The sequence below is a fragment of the Phasianus colchicus genome, chromosome 5 (assembly GCF_987193195.1).
Source record: "Phasianus colchicus chromosome 5, bPhaCol1.hap1.1, whole genome shotgun sequence".
Lineage (NCBI taxonomy): Eukaryota > Metazoa > Chordata > Aves > Galliformes > Phasianidae > Phasianus > Phasianus colchicus.
The window spans coordinates 28979054-29002281 of record NC_143440.1 but is presented as its reverse complement, the minus strand read 5'-3'; the positions used below and the strand labels follow the sequence as shown (position 1 = coordinate 29002281).

At 43.3% G+C, this 23228-nt stretch overlaps 1 protein-coding gene across 7 annotated transcripts in view; it reads left to right on the top strand.

Annotated features, from left to right (window-relative positions):
• The window catches only part of SUSD6 (sushi domain containing 6), a 78043-nt gene that overhangs the window by 4531 nt on the left and 50284 nt on the right, over positions 1-23228 (top strand). For all 7 annotated transcript variants that reach the window (XM_090141131.1, XM_031593648.2, XM_031593650.2 and 4 more), the window contains exon 2: positions 964-1045. The gene's annotated coding sequence lies outside the window, so the exon portion shown is untranslated. The remainder of the gene's footprint in view (positions 1-963; positions 1046-23228) is intronic.

Below are 23228 nucleotides of genomic sequence, written 5' to 3'. Positions count from 1 at the left end.
CCATGCATACAACTCTGCTAATGGAGACCCACCAAAGGCTTCTTTGTAGGTACGGGTAGCAGGACTGTGCAGTCAGGGATGTGTGTTTTGATGAACGTGAGGCTATTTGAGTAAGAGACAGGAGAAGCCCGTTGGGTTTGCTTCTCATTTTGTTAGCTGTGGGAACCTCATCTCAAGTCTGCTTCTGGTTCGCTATATGACTGTCTTGAAGGACTCGTGTATTCTGAGAGTCAGAAAGTCGACGTGTCATTAAATACTGAAATGTGGTGTTATTTGAATGTTTAACAGCAAGACCTTTAAGTGAGCAAGCCAGAAATTCCCTCTTCTGCACAGCTCTTACTTTCTTCTTGATACTCCGCTTGCTCAGTTCTCAGTCAGTTGCTGTGCATTCCAACCAAGGTGGAGAAGGTTACGTGGTGACCTCACTAATAGCCACCTTTTCAAGTCTTTGAGCTTCTAGTATTAAAATAAAAGGATAGGGGGGGGTAAGACTATAAAATACACCCCTGTTTTTCCGATGCAAAGAAGTAAATATTCTTTCTCCTATGCTTGTTAGGGAAGTGTGCAAGATTTATGCCCCCTAGCTTTTTTTTACTTGTACAAGTGTGTGTGTGTGTACTGGATAGCTGGAATTGATGCAGTTCTAGTTTGCATATTTTGAATAACTTCTCAGAAGTTATAAAGCTTGATTTGTGCTGGAAATCTTCTGCGGTAATTCTCTGTTACGTTTGAAACTGAGAGCTTTTCTATTTCTGTACTTGAGATTTTTAAATGGAGTGCTGAGGGTAGTTCTGAACATTCTTTGTCTCAAACCCAGGTATGAATTCAGCAGGTAATGCATGTATCTGAAGCGTATCTTTATGCCTGTGTTCTAAAAACATAATGGAACATTTTCTCCCCTCAGCCTCGTGGCTCATTTAGGTGGTAATGCCCTTATCTTTTTTTTTTGTGTGTGCATTCTAGGTGTGCAAATCAACCTGCCACCACTGGATCATCACTATTGTACTAACAACGACTGTTGTATGCTAGCTTCTGCCAACACCAGGTAAGATGAAAGCTAAGGTGGTTACTTTTATTTCTTTGCTTTTTAGATGTGTATGTTTTGTCCATATACCAGAGATTTTTTTCCAGACTTGTCAGAATGTGATGCCTTCCATATTTTTCTGCTGTAATGAGACGTCCACGTGCTGCTAGTGTTGGTTCTTCTTTTGAAATCTATTCTAAAATATTTTATTAAAATTTTATAACTGTGCTTCAGGAAAAAGGATGATACCTCTGACTTCTTTATGGTGCTTGTGTACCACAGGATGTTTTTCTTTTGTGTTCTTCATGCCGTTGCCACTTCTTGGCTTTGTTACAGAAACTGCTGAACTCTTTTGCCTTCCAGAGTTAACCTTGCATGATAAGCCAATAAGCCACCTGAGCTATTCAATCTTTTTCAAAGAACAGAAAATGCGTTCTGCTTGTGGTTGGTTTTTTCTCTTGTTTTCTCTATCTGCTTCCAGATGCTACCCTTGAGAAGCTAGAACAGAATTAATGCTAAGACAGTGCCAGACTCTTTCTTTCAAAGAATTAAACATCAAGCTGCTTTTTGGACCTTGCTTCACACCCCCCCGCCCGCCCATGCTCTCTCTTAGAGATGAGACATAGATTGAGCAGGGATGGAGGAATATCCCTCTAATGCTTTCAACAAGGTTATTACTCGGTGCTCTCGGGGAGCCCTGCTGCTGACGGAACTAATGGGAACCTTTGTTCTGATGCTAATCAGAACAGGGATAATTCCTCCGGCTGCCACCTCTTTCTTCCTCCAGCTCCCCTAGCAATGATGAGGCATTAAGTGCTGTGCAGGCCTGCTGGCCTTGCTTCCTGCAACTGCCAGCTTGAGTGCAAAGGGGTGAGTTCTAAGGGTTCTCACTGGGAGCGTCTTCTAAATCTTTTGAGATTTTTTTTTTTGGGTGCACATGTGTGGTGTTTATATGCTTTAGTTAAATAGGTTTCTTGATGGATGTGTGTGTGTCTTTGTTTTTCATACCTTTAAGTGAGAAAATAATTTCATTGGAGCAAGATATATTGGATTTGATCATAGTGGCATCTCGTGCTTATGTGTTAGGATGTGTAACTGAAAAAATGCAAGTGGGCACATACATGCAACTTAAAGTACTTTTCTTTCTGTCTCTTTCCTCCTTTATTGGCTGAGCAAACAAATATTGTTTCTCAAATATATTTAAACATCTTTAAACTGATGAACTTTTGATTATTAGTCCAAGCAGCTCTAAGTTTTCCTAGGAAGAATGTATGTGCAAACCGTATGTTGCTTTATTTTACGCCAATGATCTCCTCCCCATCCAAAGATGAACTGTTTAGCAGTGGAGGAGATTTTGAAGCCTAAGCATGGAGCAAAATAAATTTTTATGTGTAATATAACACAAAAAAGTTGTCTGCTACAACCATACCTTTTTGCTACCTTCTGTTGGCAGCAGAGGGTGGGAAATGGTGGTGAGAATCCTGAACGGGTCTGATGTGAGAGGTTAGACAGAGGTGTTAGAAAATGTCTTGCAACTCAAGAAGGAAGGGTTGAATTGTACTGATATGGCCTCTTCAGCCTTTCCGTGGCAATACAAAGCTGAGGGGAAGCTCATCCTAGTGCTTATAAAAGCAGATCTCCTAGCTGACACTCTCAGTTTGTGATAGCAGGTTCCCTGGGGATAGTTGGTGACAATCCTCAGTGGATAATCTGGCCTGAGTCTGGCTGAGCTGCCCTTCTGATGAATTTGTAAGGGGGTTTGCAGTCTTTCACTAGAGACTGTTCTCTCTGCAGGGTGGTTTGAGACCCTCTTTAGTGTCAGTGTGTAACAGTGGGAGGAAGGATTTAAACAGGCTAAGGAGCTTCCCCAGAAGATGGAAACTGAGTGCATCTGCTCAGCTTGTGGCAGTGTGTCAGCTCAATGTTCTCATAGCATTCATTTTGATGCAGGGGTTTTATTTCCAGTGCAGTCCTGGAAAGGCCTGAAATGACAATATAAAAATCTGCTGTCTTTTCAAAATGCATAATTTTTGGCTATATAGCTATACTGTCTATGTAAGTTGAACTAGAGAAAAAAAACGTGTATGAAAAGGTACTGAGGAGGAGAAAGAGAGACTTCATCAGGTGCATCTAAGAGGAAACTGATGTAAGGGGTTTGGTGCAGGAGTCCAAAGTCCAGACTTATCTTTTGCTAGTGCCTATTTGCAGGTAAGGTGCCCGTGTGACTCTGAAGTGAGCCTGCATGGAAGCATTTGCTGCAGGAAGCACCAAACAGGAATTTTTCTGAGGTTGATTCTATTGGCCATCTCCAGAAGATATGTCACTGATAAAAGGAGTGTGAGGTGTTTTATATGGGCAAAATTATGGCAAGGCATAACTGCCTTTGCTTAGCACTATTCACATATCAGTTGTTCAGTCCCAGGCAATGCTCATTTTCAGAGTGGTGAGTGTTTTTATGACCTGAAAATAAAAAGGTATATGTGTGATTGGCTTTTATTATTATTTTTTAATACTCTCAGCTTATGTGTGGCATGGCCTGCAAATGAGTACCCTGTACTTAGGGTTTTTCATGTTCTATCACTTCTCAGCATTCTGTTCATCTCCTATGGTATGAATCAATTCTCCTATAATGGTGTGGGTGTAGGGGTATGCGAGTGGGACAGGGAGAGGGAACTTGATTGAAGAAGCTGCAGTACAGAAAACAGAATTCCTCTTCTGTTATTTTTATCTCAAGAAGTGAGAACAGAAGGAGGATTGCAGAAGTGTTTCTGAACACATCCTGCTCAGTTTCCCATAAGGCCTTGAATGCTCTCTAGACTGCATTTTTATGTCTGTTTCCCACGTTTGCTATAGCAGTTTGGACCACGGGCAGCCTCATGCCCAAGTGCATGTAGTAGCAGTGTCTGCTCTAGTGTGGGCTGGTGCTCACGTGCATCCCTTCATATCTACCTGGGCTTCTCCTTTGTTTGGTTTCTGGTGTTGCTCTTTGTTTCTCTCTTCTTGGTTAGCATTTTCAAGCAGTATTCTCTAGCGTGAAAATCCAGGAACGTATGTCATCATTGGTACTGAAAATAAAGGGAGAAGGGCAGAATATTCAGAATTGATCTACTTTTCTTCCCAGGTATTTTCTTGCTGTTCCACTTCATCTTCCTGTTGCTTTACTTGTTAACTGTGAGCTTGGATTCTGAATATATATTTTTCCCCTTCAGTATACTTTTCTTTTTTTTTTAATTTACGATGATTTGAAGACCAGCTAGCCCTTGTGTTTCTCCAGGTTGCTCTTCCTTAGAGGGGTAGGAAGGCATGCTTTCTGCAGCCACCACATCCTGGGTACAGTAACGTTGTTTCACTTAAACCATGATGTGACAATTGCATTTTCCCACCCCCTCCCACACCCCTCAATGTTCTAAAGAGCGGACTTCTGGTTTTAGTTTTTCATCTGTATTTATCCCTTGCTGAGAAGCTAGAGTTCTTAATTAGCATAGCTTAATCATTAACTAACACATTACAGAAGGCGCTCTGACGTTGTCTGTGATAAACAGCTTGCTGCATTTAAGGCTGTTTCCTGTGGCTGATGCCATTTAGCTCAGTTGTTTTAACAGCCAGTCGCGTTCTTTGTTGGAACTTAGGATCTGGGGAGGGCTTGGGTCAAAGCAGGCAGTGATCAGGTATCTCAGCACGTCTCTGAGCAGTGGGCTGGAACCCAGCGCTGCCTGACAGTGATGTTTGCCCTCACACTGGAGAAAGGAACCCCGGCAGCGTGTTCCTTAGGATGAGTTGTGATGAGGAGACCTGGCTTCACACAAGATGCATCAGGTTGGCTTGCTTCTCATTTACAAATGTAGGCTCTTCACGTGAAAGTGGAGGTGAGCCTGGTGGAATGGGTGTTAGCAGTGTCCTTGCTGTGTCTATTCAAATAAATTACCAGTATAGCTGGTCTGCCATTATTTCACTTGTTCAAATCCTCTCTTTTCTGCCTTTTCAATGAAAAGGTCATGTTTCTAGTTCTGTCATAAGAGTCATAAAAAGTAACAAACAGTTGTCTTAAGCATCATACCTATTGATATGTAGCTTACATAGAGAGCTTTCTGGGACAAGAACTTACCTCTTTGTTGGCGGAGTGGCAGTTTCATGGCAGTGAGAATCTGGGAGGAACTTATCAATTTGAAATACTCATCTCAAGAGCAGCTGGCTGTGGAAACTTGTAGTAAGTCTCCTGTTTCAAAGGTATGTTACCTGGAATCTGTTAGTGCCTCCTGTCTTGTTTAAATGATTCATGAGGAATCCCTGGATTCTTCAGAAAAAACTTTGATGTTTTTGAGCTAAAACCAGGCTGCCCTGCATAAAGTCTTCAGTAGAACAGGAAGATGGGAAAGGAAATGTATACACACAAGACTTCTGAAAGAATCTGAACGTTGAAGTTGTAAGAAATTGAAGTTTTTGAGCCACTGAATGTTAAACAGTTGGCACTTGCATTCTTCTGGGCTCTGTCAGCCTGGGTGTAAAGATGATCTAGGCTGCCTCTTGTAAGTCTCTGTTGCCTTGTTTGTGCGTGCACCTGTGCCCTGTTCTTTGTACCATTTCCAGTAGTGCACTAGTGCATTGGTAGATGCTGACTGAAGAGGAGGGCTTGAATCAGAAATACTACTTTTTATGAAATTCTGCATGTACTGCAGCATCTCCAAATGTGATTCATAGTATCATAGAATCACAAGGTTGGAAACAACCTGTAAGATCATCTAGTCCAACCACCTTCCCATTCCTATTAGTACCACAAGCTACTAAGCCATATCTCGCAGCTCCTTGTCCAGACGCCTCTTGAACACTGCCAGGGACGGTGACTCCACCACCTCCCTGGGCAGCCATTGCAGTGCCTGACCACTCTCTGAGAGAAAAAGTTCTTCCTTCAGTCTAACTTAAACCTCCCCTGGTACAACTTGCGGCCATTTCTCCGAGTCCTGTTTGTTGCCTGGGAGAAGAGGCCCAACCCCTCTCCACCTCAGCCTCCCTTCAGGAAGTTGTAGAGTGCAATGAGGTCTCCCCTGAGCCTCCTCTTCTCCAGACTGAACAATCCCAGCTTCCTCAGCCACTGCTCTTAAGGTTTGTGCTCCAGACCCCTCACCAGTTTCGCTGCCCTTATTCCATTCAAGCCTTACTGAAGTGAAGCTATACTTTCTGTGAGGTACTTGCTGACAAGCAATCATGTTTGCTAAAGCAAGCTGGTATTGTATCGTCCTCCTGCATTGTGCATTTGATTGCAGCATAACCAATTCCTGCTTTCATGTGTATGTTTGTTAAATAGCTGGCATAATAAGTAGACTCCTGGTACTTACAGAAAAGGGATACAGAATTCCTCTGTGGAGTAATACTTTGAGCAGTTGTGTTATTCAGTTTAGGCAGTGTAGCACGGTGCCTTAACAAGGATATGTGCATATCCTGAATTCTACACAGCTATAGCTGGGTGCCCTGTAGCTCCTTAAAGGAGTTTGAAACATTACTTTCTTCACTTTCAGAACTTCATGCTATGTGCTCATTTTGCTCATCCACAGGTGGTGGATTTTATAGGATAGTGCACCTTCTTTTCTTTTTTGTCCTCCAAGACACACAGAACAATATTAAGTTTAAAATTCTATATGATTTTTTTTTCCTCTAGGACTCATTATTATCTTAGTCTTTCTCATCTTTGGGTTCTTCTCTATGTCTTCATTGGGTACAAAGCCAGAATTGTTTTATGTGATGATGGTAGAATTTGCTGTAAGTATAGAAGGCAGCCTGTTTTTCAAGTTGAGGCAATGTTTTTTTTTGGTTGTTTTTTTTTTTTTTTTGGAGAAGAGTGAGGCTGAAGAACAGCTGATAAGATATTTCAAGCAGGCTTTTTGAAGCTGGCTTAACTCATTAATTATACTGGGATGAGCACATGAATTCAGTACTCTATTTCACATTTACACTGTGAGGGTGATTGTTCTTATGCTCTCTGTATGTGATGTTTGAAAGACTGCTGTGGAAATGCTCTCCACTTTGAAGGGAAGTAAGAATATTGCAAATAGAGTACATGGTAAGTATGCTCAGCAGCATGTGATGCAGTGCCTGCAACCCAGGGATTGGATGCTGAGTACTTTAGATACAGTGCCTGTGAAAACAGAAGCAGTCTCTGCCTCCAGAGCTGTCTTTACTTGCTTCCAAGTGAAAAATAAAAGGAAGGAAGGTTAGGAAATAGAAAGCATTAATGGAAACTTCATACAGTGCCATGAATGTTGTAGAGTTGTTGCCTGAGCTTCTCTGTGTGCTTCCTGCCTAGCAAAGCCTGTGGCATCCTCAGGAAATAGAGCAGCATGCTGCACAAACCCGTATTGACGTTGTGTACCATAGATTAGTTTCCTGAGCTGTGTGTCTGTAACTGAGATGTAATCTGCAGTGTGCTAGGTGCTACTCTCAGGTGGGACCACAAATCACAGTTGAAGGTCAATAGCGTGTGGTGAAGGAAGGTGGGGGGAAAAAAATAACACAGAAAAATGTAATTAATTAAAACTAGCCTGTTTCTTCTATGTGAAGCTACTTTTGGGAAGATGATGGGTTTGAGTGCGTTTGGAAAGACAAAACTCTCAACAGTCTCCTGATGCCCAGGAGGTAGCTGTCAGCAAAGGTGATGTTGCTTAGCTGCCTGGAGAGGAGGAATGGCTTTGGCTGTAAAAACTGAATAATAAAAGTTGGACCTCTGGAGGTACAATAGGTCCATCTTCCTGTGCAGAGCAAGCACTCAGATTCTGGAGATCTGATTGTGAGGTGAGAATCTGGGTATCTTCTATAATGGTTTGGGTTGAGTGTAATAGGTGAGTGTCCCTCATGAGGCCTTCCCCCAGGAAATACAGAGTTCTTAACCAGTGAAATATTGCTGCTACTGACCAGAGAGAGCAACAGGAGGCTCAGAAGAACATTGCAGAGGTTTTGTTGTTCAATTTCATGTTTTAGGCGATATTCAGCTGGCTGCTACTGTCTGGGCTTTTGAGGTTTTAAAAGGTTATGTGCATTCTTTTCCCTAGTATTTCTGTGGAGAAGGCATTGCTGTGGTGAGCCTTACGCTTGGATTACTTGGCTGTTTTGTTTTGTTTTTTTAATAGGTAACCCTCTGTAACGTAGGATAAGCTTCTCTGAAGTCCTCTGGAATGAGAGCTAAATTACAGAAGCTGAAAGTTAATTGCATAAAAATTGCACGTGGATTTACTTCTACAATTAATGGCTATTTCCAGTGTAATAGGGTGTAATGTGTGGCAGCTGCATGCCTTGTACTGTGGTGTGTGATTTCATTATATTGTGTTTTTTCCACTGTTTGGCTGCAAGGTTGCCAAGTTTCCAGCTGTCTGTGTAGGGCTGTGCCAGCCACCCCTGACACATGGAGTGACATGTGGGGAGGCTGTGACCTTGTATGTGGGGGTGGCTGTGGGAGGGCAGGACAGAGCCAGACTCAATAATACAGGGCTGCTACCTGGCCTGGAAAGGAAAACTAAGCTACTTTGTGGTAGTAGGCGTTAAATAAACCACTGTATTTATCTGGGATGAAAAACATGCAGTGACAGCTATACCACAGAGCAAGATTTGCATGAATCTCTGGGAAAAGGTGAATTTGAACATCTCTTCCCACATATCTCTGAGCGAGACCTCACCTGCTTTTGCAACAAATGGAATGGCTTCCTCTTCAAACTTCATCAGACTGGAGAACTCAAACCCTTGGTGTTCAGAAAACAAACCAAAATGCTGTTACTCTGGGATTTCTGAATGACTAGAGGGCAGTAACTACTTCAAGGTAGATAATACTACCTGGGAAGTCCTACCGATGTCTGAAAAATTGCTTTACGTCTACTCATACAAGATTACGAAACTTTGGAACATAAATGATTCTTTCTCCTTGTAGTAGATTGTAGCATGCCTGTTGTCGTAGATATAGTCCTTTTGATACCCTGCAGAATAGATCTGCTTCTCCCAGGGCTGTAGGCTTTGGCTGTCTTTCTCTTTTTCATCTCTAGTCTGCATGTGGTGATAAGAAACTAAGCAATAAGGAGTTGGATGAGTTCAGACCATGACAGAGCAGTTTGGGGGCATCTTTAACGCCTGAAGCTCCTTTTAATTTACAAGTGAAAAAAATACTCTTTTATTATTATATATATGACAAATATGAGGACGAAAGTCAGACTTTCTGAGGCAAAACTTAACGGCTTTTAAGCAAGAAGGGATAGTGCCTCTCCTCCCTTGTTAATGAAATTTAATATTGAAACTGCAGGGCTGATAGCAGACTTCAGAAGAGAATGTGAAAGCTGACTTCTGCCCTGTAAAGTACTAGTGCCTCCCTCTCAGCTCCTTTACCCCTTGCAGAGGGCAGGTGCCATATGCAGTCATTTTGGCCACTGCACTCCTGTGTGCATGCATTGGTGTCACTCACACAGCTGCTGGTGTGCTCTGGCCTTCCTTTGTTCTCAGGGTTGTGCTTCTTCGTGCCCTAGAGTGCAGTGGGAACCCTGTGTCCAGCTATAGATTCAGGTAATACTAAAATGCATAGGACATCCCAAGTTCCACATAGTAAAAAAAAAACAAACAAAAAACCTCAAAACCCTGAATTTTGTTTTTCTCCATAAAATCCTCCTTTTCTGAAAAGAGTAGCAAGGTTGCTGTGGTTTTGATCACAGTTAGCCACAAGCAGAGTTAATGACACTAGGCAGGAAAGAGACTGTAAAAGTGATTGTTATAGAAATCTATATTTAATCTCTCCCAGTGGCTTTTGACTTGCTTAAAGCTGTGCCATGGCCATTGTGATTTCCAAGGCTATTGATTTCTGCACCCCTCCTACCCACCCCACCCCCAAGTTTGGAAATGCATTTAATTCTGTGATGGTTTTGCTGGCAATAGGTATTTCTTTTGACGTGGAAGAAACCTAGATTATGGATCTTGCTCAAAATCGATTGTGGGTGGCTTCTGATGGCATGGAAAATCTTATATAAGGATAATTTAACACGGACCTCCTGTGTTACAGAAGGCCTTAAAATCAGAAGCCCTCATTCTGTTTTCAGGTTCCCTAGGAGGCTGCTGCATCACAGGAGTACACTGCTTCCGTTGCCCTCCGATGCAGCGTGTACCCTTTTTAACAGGACCACCAGTAAAGGAAATGTGTGTGGGGGAGGGAGGCAAACAATGGGAGGTAACAACTATGATACGAAAGCATCATCAAAAGCTGGCTTCTTTATAAGCATAAGATTGAAGTTTCTGGTCCTAAGATGAGACTGATACCAACCCCTTAGTAAATATTTGACTTGGCAAAAGCTTAAATTCAGATATTAGATTCCTTTTCCCTCGTGCATTTTCTGGCAGCGAGGCTGTTAATCAGACAGTCGCTGTCTGTGTCTCCGCTCTGCTGCATTGCTTTCCGTTTATTGCTTGTAGGGGATCTGAAACAGCCTTGCTGCCTTGGCAGCAGACTTGAGTCCATATGAAAGCTCTGCACCGAGAACGTGGGGCTATCTAAGCAAATTCTTGGCTCTGCTGTAGGCACTCGTTAATTGCTCTTTTTGTGGGAGTGCTCACTCTGGGTTTCTTGCCCAGGTTCTCTTCCATGGACAGAGCCTAACACACAGTGGTATGTGTTGCTCAGGGCGCCACAGGTTTCACACTGGAGCGTTTTAAAGGGATGGAGAGGGGACACTGGGGTGTGTTGTGACCTGGATGAGTCTGGGAGCTAATGCTGGCACTTGTTAATCTGGCCTGTCATTTTCCATTTTATTTACTTCTGGCATTCAGTTGTCAGAGCAGGCTTTTATGTGCTGTTCTTTGTGGCTTAGGCTGCTCAGCGCTGCTGCAAAATCCTTCTAATCCTTTTTTGCCATCCATCTCTTGCAGTGAAAACTCGATTGACAAAGTGATGACTTGAATTTCAGAGAGCAAGTGAGGATTCAGGTTTAAAAAGAATAAAGAAGCAACAAATATGGCAGGTCTAATTGGGACAAGGAACTCTTCCAATAGCTGAATTAGCTTGTGTGCTGTTGAGGGACTTTACCAGTACCTCCAGTCTTGCTTGCCGAAGGCTTTCAGAGTCATGTGATAGCCATCACTAAGTGCTCAAAAAGAGAGAAAAGCAAAGCATAACAAAGACAAAATTTACCGATCTTTTTTTTTTAAAGAGACAGTGAAACGGTATTAAGATTGTCCTGCTTGACCTGCATATCCTGTATTGTAACTTTGCTGAGGGATAGCATTGTTGAAGAAGAAACCTCAGCTGATTTGTCTTTGTTGTTGCAGCATTGCTTTCTAACATTCTGCTCATTTGTTGCAGAAAGAGGTTCTTGGATGTTCAGACCTAAACGACCTTTATTGGTTGCCGTTAGAGGCAGAGCCTTCGGGAGCTGACAGTGGCTCCCGGATATCAGCTGAGACGTAAGGATAGTCAGCACAGCACAGCACTACTGCCAAACGTCGTAGCTCCATTAGTAGATTACAGCAATGCTCAGACAAAACTAGACATTCAGCACTGCAGCTCTGGCTGGATAAAGCAGGCTTGTGCTGCAGCTAAACAAAACTTCGGAAGGGACATTCTCATCTCCTCATTCTGGCGTCTTGTAATGAAGTGCTCTGAGCTTGATTGTCTGGGCAGGAATACCAGCAGCACCAGTTCTTCAGAATGCCAAATCTGTTTTGGGGATAGGGCTGGAACGGTGGAAGGGGGATGGCCGTTTTCCCTTGTGTCCGGGGAGGAGTGACCTATTACTTCTGCTTTTAAATATGAATGAACTCATTCTCTGTACCTCAGATACAGACCATATGGTGCTCCTGGTAAAAGCCGCAGATGTTCCTCTCTTGCTGTTTTCTTTTGTTACACAAATTCTCTTTGTTTTCTTTCTACCCTTTCTGCAGAGGGCTGTAAGAGCACAGATCCAGTGTATCAGTAATTGCTCTGAATTTTTAAATGTGCATTTAAAAATGAAGGGCACAGAAGGACTCGCATAATGGTCCTTCTTGAGCCATGTTTCTGAAGTGTACACGTGCATAGATGGTGACTGAACCCTGCGTTCTGGGTCAGTGTGCTCAGCTGAATGGTTTCTCCTTCTGCTGTGCTGTTACTTATGGCCTCTGAACTTTGTTCTTCAGTATGAATCAATGGTCCACCCCACCTTCCTCCTGGTGGCTTGTTTTAGTTTGATTTTATTTGTGAATGCAATTTCTTTCCAAATCTGCATAACTTAACATACCAGAGCAGTGTTGCTTTAGCAAGGGAGCGGGGGTATTTCTGGATGTAAATGACTACCTTTTAAAATATATTCCCTACCAGTATAATTGTTTTTCCTCTTGTTTACCTGAGTACTGTAGCAGTTCAGTAAGGGAGAGAAGGTGTATGGTGGTGGATTGCAGCAGATGAGTATCTATGAGCGCCAACAGACCGCAGCATTGCTCAGTCTGGCACACAGGGATTGGAAGATTACACTATGAAGAGTTGTTCTCTTTGTTTGCATGGCAGTTTTGTTTGTTTAAAGTGCTTGACACAACACCAATAGAAACTTTGGTCCTTGCTGGTGAGAGTGACTCATCTCCTCAGAAATGACATTCTTTATATTCCTGGGGAGGCCTTGCTGGAAAGAGGCAGCATCCAAAGCTTTCTGTGAGCCTGCGCTGCTTTGCTGACCTGTGTGAACTTTACCTGTGCTGCTGGAACAAGTGCTGGTGTGAACTGCTGCCTTCTTGCCCGGGAGTAAGATAATTATTTCTCTTTTTCTGTAAATCTAACCTTGGTCAAAATCTCAGAAAAGCCCTAGGATGGATCTTCTGCTGAGTATGTTGATGCATCATCTGCTGCTTCACTTTGCAAGGCTAACAGTGTGGGGGTTGATATTCCCCCTTTGGGAAAGCATGGACTTCTCGAGAAGAGATTTTATCTGATCCTTGCAGTGAAGGAAGTGGGGGCAGGTGGACGATCCTCTCTGGGTTTGAGGGCTTTGCTGCAGATCATGTTCCTCTGAAAGATATGATACAAAACTGTCCTACCATCCGTGCTCAGAAACCAGCAGTCCTCTCTGGAAGACTGACTTCTCTGGGGCCGGCTGTCTTGTTTTGAGGCTATAAGTCATTTGTGGTGGGGGCTCCTACTGGTGTGTTTGTGCTATGCTTCTTAGCAACTGCAAGCCCTTGGATGCTGTGTTCTTTGAGACAAGGTATTCCTGCAAGCAGCTTTTGTTGGAAAACACCCTGGCTTGCAGACAGTTCACAGAAGGGACCTCAAGGATCATGAATCTCCAACCCCCTTGCCACATGCAGGGCAACCAACCTCGCCATTTAATACTAGACCATGCTGCCCAGGACCCCATCCAATCTGGCCTTGAACACTTCTATGGACGGGGCATCCTCAAGGTGGCCATTTGGTCATGCAGAGCCAGCCGTGGGCCACACTATATTAAATATCCATTTGTATAAGAGACTGAAACCTAGAGAACTATTTGTCAGAGGGAGAAAAGGTGCATCTGGGGGCACTGGGCTGAGGGCAGAGCAATTCAGGAGTGAACTTGGGTCCTCTGTCCAACTGCTGTGTAGTTGGCCCACCACAGCCATTGCAGTAGCCTGTTGTGCCCATGTTGAACCACACTTTGGCTTAGCATCAAGCCCTGAAAGACGTGTTCAGCATCTCTTGATCCCAGGCAAGAAGTATAGGATTGTTCATAGGTTCCCCCTCTGAAAGCGACATGGCTGAACTGGGGAACAATTGAAAAAAAGAAAAAAAAAGAAAAAGGCAACAGGAGAAGCAGCAGGCAGTCTGAAAGTACATCTGGCACTGGAGAGGAGCCAGTCTGCTCCTTTTTCCCTCGAGCAGGAGATTCCTATGTTCCCAGTTGCAGTTGTTTAGGAAAATGTCAGACAGACAGCTGTAGGGTGGCAATGACCCCTTGCATGGAGGACAGTAGCTACATTACCGAGGTGCAACACCTCTGTGCCTGCACTGAGAAGGGAGAGCATGGTTCAGCCCTTGTGAAGCAGAGCAATGCGTTCACACCTCCACATAGGGTGCTGCATGGCTGCAGCATTAGCTTGAAAATCCACAAAGTAACTGCCCTCAAAACCTTACAAACTCATTTCTGTATGCCCAGGGGTGAGTTTTTCAGTCACGAGCAGTCCTGGAGACTCTGCTAATGAGCTCTACTGAGGAAGTAGCACAAGGAGCTGGAGGGAGATGGAAGGTTCACTCAGGTGTGTCTGACATGAATTGGAGTGTGTGCAGAGAGGGTAAAGGGATGTGGTAGTAATCTGAAGGAACAAAAGAGAAAGGAAAGCGGAGGTGAGACCATGTTAACGTTTGAAGATGTGGGGAAAGAGCTGGGAAGTGAAGAGGAAGGGCCAACAGCAGTGAAGTAATGAATACGCAGTCCTACTCTTTGCCTTATGAATAAGTCTGGTTTTATAAATCAACAAGGATCGAGCTTGTGTCAGTGTCTGTAGGTACAGAAATAAAAAAGGAGTTAAATATTTACTGATGTGTAGTTGAGGGAAGGAAGTCCGTTTCCAAGCAGACTTGCTTTCTAATTCTTGCTTCTGAGCCAAATTATTGGCATGTTCTGAGACAGAAATAGCTCGAGTTTCTGAGTGACCTTTTAATTTCCTTTTCAATCCTCTGAATCCACTGTAATGAACAAAGAGAGCATTAAGAACAGGCGTGGTGCAGATCTTATTGGGTGTTAGCAGCAGACCAAAAAGCTCTGGCTTTCTCCAGGGGTTAGATCATAAGAACCTATTGTGAGAGTAAGACCACAGGGAGCCAATCATGACTCGAGTGCAAGAGGTGGCTTCTTTCTGGAATGGGAGCTCTAGATGTCCTTGTAGTAGAGTTGGGTGGTTGGTGTTTGTTTTTTTTAATTCTGAGTTTATCCAGCAACTAGCACAGTGTGCTCTGATTCCTAGGCTCAGACTTGTGCCTCCCATTGCCTTGCAAATGCAAACGAGGCAGGAGGAACTCCTGAAGGTATTGTTCTCCTGGCCCTAACCTGTCTGAAGCAAATGTGTGCCTCGGTCTTTCCATTTGCATCTCTCCCATTGCACATACTTGCACAGTGAGGCACAACAATTAGCTGTAATGTGTCAAAAAGAAGATTACAAAGCATGTGCTTAAAAAAAATGGGATAGCAAATGACATTTCAGCCAAGGGTCTGCCCTTGGGTGGGGGGTTGAGGAAGGTATATGCGGAGGGGGAAGAAGGAGCATGAGAGACAGGGCTTTTACACACTGTGAAAAAGTTATGCAGCTAAAATACCATCTAACCTTTTGTTGTTATATTTGACAGTTTATCCTACTATAAATGTGATCCATGTAAGGCAAAGGAGATCCTGCTCTAAGGAAGCATGTGGCTTTCAATTCTTTTGGAAAGTGTGTGTCAGCATTCAAACATAGAACTGTAAGCTGGGAGCTACCACAAGACTATCTAGTCTTTTTGCCCCTTTTTTTTTTTTTAATTTCAGGAGAAATCTTGATTTTTCCCAAAGTAACAGGCTTGTCTCAACTCTGCTGACTGCTTGTAAGTTAGTAGAGCAAGCCTAGTGTTGCTTGGGATATACCTGACATCTCTCAAGTCAACAAACTGTGTTACCTAACTGGTTGGTTAGCTGAAATCTCTCCAGAAGGATTCCAGAGCTCTGGTTTGACCCTTGAGAAATGGTTTCGTGTGCAAATCCCTATACAAACCAGCCTGCAGTTCAGGTGTGGTCTTGAAAGTGTAGATTGGCTTGATTCCTTCTCTGAATCTCTTCAGGACTGGTTTGTTCCCCTGATACCCTTTTTCCTTCGTACTTTTTTTTCCTGGCATCATAGTGAAGGGAAAAAAAATGTATCTAAGAAGTAAAGATTTAATGTTGTTGAAATAAACAGAAATTAATTGCCTCTTGCAATGAAAGTGGTAGCAGACTTTGGGTTAATCTCTTTGATATATATATATTTTATATATTTTATATATATATATTTTAATATATATATTTTAATATATATATTAATATATATTTATATATTTATATATATTAATATATATATATTTAAATATATATATATATATAAAATATATCACTTCACATTGACTGATTTCACAAACTAGACACTACTAGTATTGATGGCATTAGGGTATTCCCCTAGCATTTCCCTTATTCCAGTATCTTTGTCAGCTTTCTGAGACCTCTGCTAAGTTTGGCAGCCTGACTGTACATGGTGCATCTTTCTCTTATTATAGTGTTTTCTGTATTACTAACACGGTTCCTAATTCGCCAGTCTCAAACCTTTTATACTTTCTGTAGGCCTGAGCTGACGCTTGTGAAAATGAGCTGGGATCCATCTGCATGCTGCCAGTTCTTGATGACTGGCTTGAAGCTGAAATTTATATGCATTCAGGAAAGTGCAGTGGGGATTGAGCATTACTGTGCTCTGAAATGCCAAGGCCCTCATGTGGCTGCTGCTTTTCCCATTCCCATTTTTCATCTTTCCCATTGCATCAAGATTTCCTTCTATGGTATGCCTTCCCTAGTCTCTAGACTTCTTCAGAATTTGTTGTTTATTTGTGAGGAACTTGTGAAGACTCTTGGTGCCTTTAATGTAAATAAAGCATGGTCATGCTTGGCAGTGAAGCTGAAACTTAACCTTGGTCTCCCTGAAGTAAGTTGTTCAGCTCGGTCCTTACTGACAGATGGTCCCTCCTTTGGTAAGGGTCAGATAGAGTTTCACTGGCATCTCTTTCCATTTGCTGAGGTGTTGTAAAGCAGCCCCTGCAATGACTCCCAGCATCTACCTTCCAAGTGCCTCTGCAAGGAGTGTGATTTGGAGGTGGTGGGAAGGCTGGAGAGCGCCGTTGGCTGCAGCACTGTTCTAACAGCCCGGAAAGGGGATGTGGCTGTTGGAGAAAGAGAGCTTCTGATAAACTCTATTGTGCTCCGTGGTGTACTGTAAGGAGGGTGGTTTCCTAAAAAATGTGCCTTACAGCATCCTGCGGAGCCTTAATGGAGCTATTTATTTTCCACAATGCAGGCTTCTTTTTGTCCTCCTCCCACTTCCTTCTTCTGGGCAAACCCTGCCTGTGAAACAATAGCTCTGCTTCATGAGGAAAGGAGACCCAGAAGCCTAAAGGGAGACAAAGAAGATAATTTGCTGCTGAGAGGCAGCTGTCTTGCTGCACCTAGTAAATGTGCTCAGATCGCCCAGTTAAGCAGTCTTAGGTGAACTAGTATGTGTGTAAAGCACGTGGAAGCTAGCTTTTTGGCGAAGTGAAGCTTGTTAAGTGGACTTTTAAAAGATGTTGAAGGCTTCTGTTGAAAACCTGCACAGCTGCAAATAGTAGACCACCAACTTCTCTGAAGGGATACCAAAGGACTTCAGAGCAAGTTTCTGATGGTGCATCGAGCTGATTGCTTACCCTCACACACCGAGCATTTATAGGAGTTAACGTTTGTATCGTGGTGTGGTTTTTTTTGTAAAATGTTGACCTTAAAAGAAATGGGAACTGATAATACTGGGAGGTGGAGCAGATAGATGTAGCTTGTAGTTTTGCAGTAAAGACTTAGGCTGCAAATGGTTGTGATGAGAAGTGCTGATTCTCTGAAAGCTAAATTGTGTGTCAGGCTCACAAAGCAGGAGGAACAAATTTAATCTTAAGAGTACACTAATAAAGGAATCAAGTGAATTCCTTTTGAAAAACCCACTTGAAAGTAGGTTAAATGAAACTGAAAATCATCTGCTCTGGAAAGGCATTGTAAACCTTCATCGTGCAGTTCAACTGATTTTTGTGTATTAGTTTTGTGATTCTGTATACTTTTGTAGCTGATCTTTGTGCTCTGCTTGGAGCAGTGTGTTACAGGTACAGACATGAGGTGGGTGACTTAAGGTAGCTTGCTGTATACTAATTTTAGTAACTCATATTTAATCAATTCACTGTGAAGGGAGCCTTTCTTTCAGAGACAGGAAATTGCTTGAGGATTTTTGGCTGTGGCCGAAGCTTCATAGTTACTTGCAAAATGCCTAAAAAAAAAAAAACAACCAAAAAAACAAACAAAAAAAACACAGCAAGAATAAAAAGGCAGAGATGCAAGGCAGAGAACTCAATAACCTGTGCCCTCCAGGTTTTGGATGCCTTGCCTCCTGACCCAGGGCTGGCACAAGTGGGTTCCTCTCTGTGTGCAGCTTTTCACATTGTTGCACAAAAACATGGGATTGACTGCCAAAGCCATTACTGACTTTTGCCATCCTGCTTTGTACAGCTTTTCCCCCTTCTCCCAACTTTGATTTCATTTGACTTCCTATAGCTGGGCAAGCCTCTGTTGCCTTTGGCTATAGCAAAGCACCCTCACACAACTCTCCATTTCTCAATCTGCATAGAAAGCAGGCTGCTTAGAGCCCTGATTTAGCGGCAGGATTTTGATCGAGAGCATCTTAACGCGTGGTAAATCATCTCTGCTACATTCTAATGTGCACTGAAGACAGAGCTGGATTTAGGAGTAAGAAACCTGAGCGATTGCTTGGCCCAGCAGCCAGTACGAGCTGCTCACTTGAGTCAGAGCAGCTCCATGCAGAGCTGAGGTGGGAGCCCTGTGCCTTTCCCCAGCTTCTGCTACCAGTCACACTGCTGTGCTGGTACAAGGACCTGGTTTCCCCAGCAGATCCAGGAAGGTTTGGATTGGTGTTGTGGAGGGGGTGGTTGGCTATATGAGGAGGGAGGAGTGGCAGCATGGGGCGCAGCTCCCCCCTCATGGGGTGCAGCTGGCCTGGTGGAAGGGTCACCGTGTAGTTGAAGTAGCCACAAAGGCTGCAGTGCTCAAGTGCTGAAAGCAAAGGCAGCGCTGGTGTACAAGGGGCAGATGAGAGCACTGGGGAGTAAAGGACAGGGAATTACTGCTGCTGCACAGATGGGAGAAGTCTGAGCATCATACTGGCCTTCCATTGAAATGCAGTTTACAGCGTTTGCGTATGACAGGTTTTGTCCTGGGGGTTCTTACTCCTTTCTGGCTTATTCCTTCTCTCCAGCCCCAGCATAATGGCGTGTATGGTTACTGCTCAACCTTAGAATTGTGCCTGCAGGTCATAGGACACCAGTTTGCTATGCTGCTACAAAGTGACCTGTGCTGGATATTCTGCTCCAAATGCTTGGCCTCTGCTCTGTGCGTGTCTGCTGCCTATTAAAAGCAGTTAGCAGCAATTCTAAGTGCTGCTCTGGTTTGATGTGCCTAGCTCGTGCTGCTGAAATCGGAACATAATGAAAATGGATCCCTTGTTAGAAAATCAAATTAAGTGTAGCCTGTTGGGGGAGACCAGTTAGAGAAAAACGGCTGTGGGGTTCTTTCTGCTTAGTGATGCATGTGTTCTTTGTGAGTACATGACTTAAAACAAAGGAAGCTGTTAGGACTCCTGTTTCCCACGTCTGTTTTCGTGGCCCTTAAGTATTAACTTCTGAGATATTAATTGATGGTGCCTTGCCTGGAGCCTGACTGCTGCAAGTGGGGCACTCAAATTGGCTCTGGTTGGTGAAGGGCGCTCAGCTGGGAGCCTGTGGGGCTGTGTGACCTGCAAGCACTGCCCTGTTCCTCCTGTGGTTAGAGCTATGGGGGCTTTGAGTGACTATGCAAAATCAAGTTTTCCTTCTCAAATTACATGTTTTCAAAAGAGAAACGCGACTGAGTTCTGCAAAATGAAATGTTTCTGATAGCACTGTGATGACCTTTGTCACAGGAAGGATCTGGAGCAATTGCAGGTGCGTCTGTGGCACTAGAGTGGTGCATCTTAAATAGAAAATATTTAATGCTTTGCTGTTAAGAAGAAAAGTAAAGGGGCATAATGAGCTACTATTTCCCTGCCTGAGCCGTGGTGCTGAGAATGACTGAAGGCCTGCTTTTTTTCTACCTGTTGAGAGTAATTGAAGCAGTTCTGTGTTACGATCTGAAAAATAGGCTTAACTGTAGAACCTGAATCATAGAATTGCTCAGGTTGGAAAAGACCTTGAAGATCATCAAGTCCAACCACAGCCTGACCATGCTACCCTAACTAACGATCTGAACAAAATTAGGAAGTATACTTCTTTCTGAAGGTAATACTAGATTGTTGGAAGGTTCAACTTACCAAGTACTAAAGGGACAGAGAGTGCTTTGTGTGTGTATGTGTGTTTATCTTAAAACAGCTTTGCACTGACAGATGTCTAGATGTTGATACCTGGAAGGGTCTGGTATTGGAACACGTCTGTTGTGGAGAACTTTCTGTTTAAGCTTTGACACAACTAATAAGCACCACATAGCAAGTAGTGCCATCCTTTGGAAGTGGTGAGTGCATGTTCTCATGTCTGGGTGGTAATTTCTAAATTCCTTGAGAGTGGTGCCTCACAGCTCTGCTTTTAGGAAGAAATGTAAAAGACAAATGTGAAAAAAAAAAATTCATCTTGTAGTATAATTATGTAAATGTCAGATTGATTCACTGAAGTTATATAGAAGGCTTAGGAAAAAGAAATTCCCAACTGAATGTCCTCTTGAAAATGACTGTGTCTGGCAGTGTTGCAGCTGTGTGTATAGCAGGCTGATGTTTTTAGCCCCACCGGTGGAAATATAAGCACAACAAGTGGTAAGGATAGGGAAAAGCATACTCTAGTAGTGAGGGTTTATGAAATAAGCCTTTACTGTACTTGTGCTGTGAGATGTATTCCCTGAACCAGATTAATGCAGCTGCATAAATGAGAAAATCCTCTTGAATATAAAAGTGACCCAACCAATACAGTGCCTCTTTGAGAATCCTGTTCTTACTAGATGTATCATTTCAGGCTTGTGTGTGCTTTCAAGAGGTTCTGCCTTTGCATGGCTTTTCTTTATTCTCCTTCCCTGAAGCCATTTCAGTTTACTGTGAGGTTTCTTTTTTAGGACTTATTATTTTTGGAAAGCTTTCTGGAACATTTTGTGCATATGGTTCTCTGTAAATGTGCTGTTGTACTGATTAAAGCTGAAAGTATGAAACCTTGCCTCTGTGATGCAGTGCGGCAGGGGAAAAATGCTGAAACAATGGTTTCCAAAGGGAATGCTCTTCCAAATAAAGGCATATCTAAAAAGGAAAAACAAAAACTGATGAGGAAGATTGCATAAGATATATTTTCTGCTTTCCCTTGTGTCTACTTGATCCCATAGATAACATAAATGTCAGTATGCTTGCAAAAAAATCATCAGTAAAGTGAATACAGTATTTCCTTAACCAGTTTCTCATGATTCATTGGTGCCATGACTTCATCACTGTAAACCTGTTTGTAATAGCATAGAAATTTGCAATGCATTGGAAGTGTTGTGTATATTAACTTGTCTAATTCTCAACCCTGTCCCTTCATGACTCTGCTTTTCCTCCTACTGGTGCTTGGAAGTTCACAGCAATCGGGCTGCCTGAAAGTATCCTCTCCTTCCTTCTTTTGGAAACATGGTCAGGTTTTTAATTGTGATCAGATCCCAAAGCAAGCCTTGGCTTACTGTCACAGGATGGGAAAGCAAGTCAATTAATTAGAAAACATCTTGCAGCTCAGCAGCTCTGGTGTTTTAGTTACTGCATGTTGACAGATCAGAGCACCTTGCTGCTGGTCTGTCCCCTGCAGCCAGATGGGTGATGCATTAGCTCCTGACATAAAGTACATTTTTCTGAGGCCTACTCTGATGCCTGCTTGCCAAGGTGGGATTTACTGCTGCAGTGCAGAGATTTACTTAGAAGATCTGGATAGTGTGGCTGGCTGGTTCTTAAATCTTTCATATAGCATGCATAAGCAATGAAAATAGCAGGTTAGGCTGTAGGAGTTGCAAATCTGTGAGCTACAGCTGAGAATGAACTGGCAAGGGACTTTTAAAGTGTGCAGTGAAAATACACGTTGCTTTGTTTTCTTTGAAGCATCAGGGCCCCTCACTTTGCTAATTTGTGATTTAAGCCCTCCTCTGCAGAAAATTTCTTCAGAATACACAGATGTGTCATGTGGTTCTCAAGAAGGTAACTGTGTGGAAACCAACTGAGGGTAAGGCAGAAAGGATCTGAGGTGTCGTATTTTCTGCTGCTGCTTGGATGTGCGCAAGCGTCACTTTTACTGTGATTTTTCTCATCAGCCAGTTAAGAGGATGAGAGTTAAGGGTTTTTTTTGGTTTGTTTTTGAAGTTTTACCATTCACTGAAGGTGCGCAAAATAAGGATAAGACGTAGTGGAACAGCAATAGAAACATGAACAGCAGATGAAGGTGAAAGTTAAACCCTCTGAACCAGTGTCAAGTTCTACCTGCAGTATGGCTGTGAGGAAAAACAGTCCTCCTGCTCTGTGGCAGTCTTTGCTGTGTGCATGGTAAGCTATTTCTGAACATTATTCTGTAAGGCAGGAGGCAGAAACTAAATGGTTAAAAGGAAGATTTCTGATGTGCATGAGGTTAACTCATTTTCCTTTGGCAAGTTTGCAGCATGGTATTTAAAAGTAAGCCAGTAGCATTCCAAACATACTTAACACTTCTCAAGACACACTGCATAGAATCCAGGTTAAAGACAGTTCTCCAGCAGCAGTGACACAGGACATACGTAGCCTTGACTGTTGCCTTGCCCCAAGCACCTCATGCAACCATAGTGCCACAGACTGTCCTCTGATCCCTTGTGCTCTGTGCACCTGAACTGCCTGAAACTGCTGCTTTTTCACATCTTGAGCATATGACCTCCCCCAAAGATCACTTTTCCATGGCAATCTAGGAGTGCTGCAATGACGAAATGGGGAAAAAATCAGAAAATTAGTCATAATCCTAGAAGATGTATGCATACTTGTGATGTGATCTTGTATTGAAGGGTCTGAATTGGCAGCTTCTAAAGGTCTAGAGGAAAAATGGCAGAGGTCTCTAAACAGCTTAGCTTAGGAAAGTTGCTGCCAAAAGCAAGTGTGTCATCTTGGAAAGGGCTCATCGTGGTTTGGGAGTGGGAAGTCCGGTGTGTGTGCTGTCGGGGAAAGCAGTGCCTACTTCAGGGCATTCACATAGGAGCAAGCTGTTATTATCAGGCCAGCAGCTCCTGGTGCTGGGAGCAGGGCTGGACGGTTGCTGTGAAGGCTGCTGGTGCATGCCTCAGCCTGCGGTACCTGCGGGAGCCAGGGGTGGCTGGAACCAGGAAGCAAGGAGCTCTTTCCTTGTTCAGAGCATTCCCGGAGAGGGCGTGGGCTGTTGACTTTGTGACCACGCAGGACAGTTTAT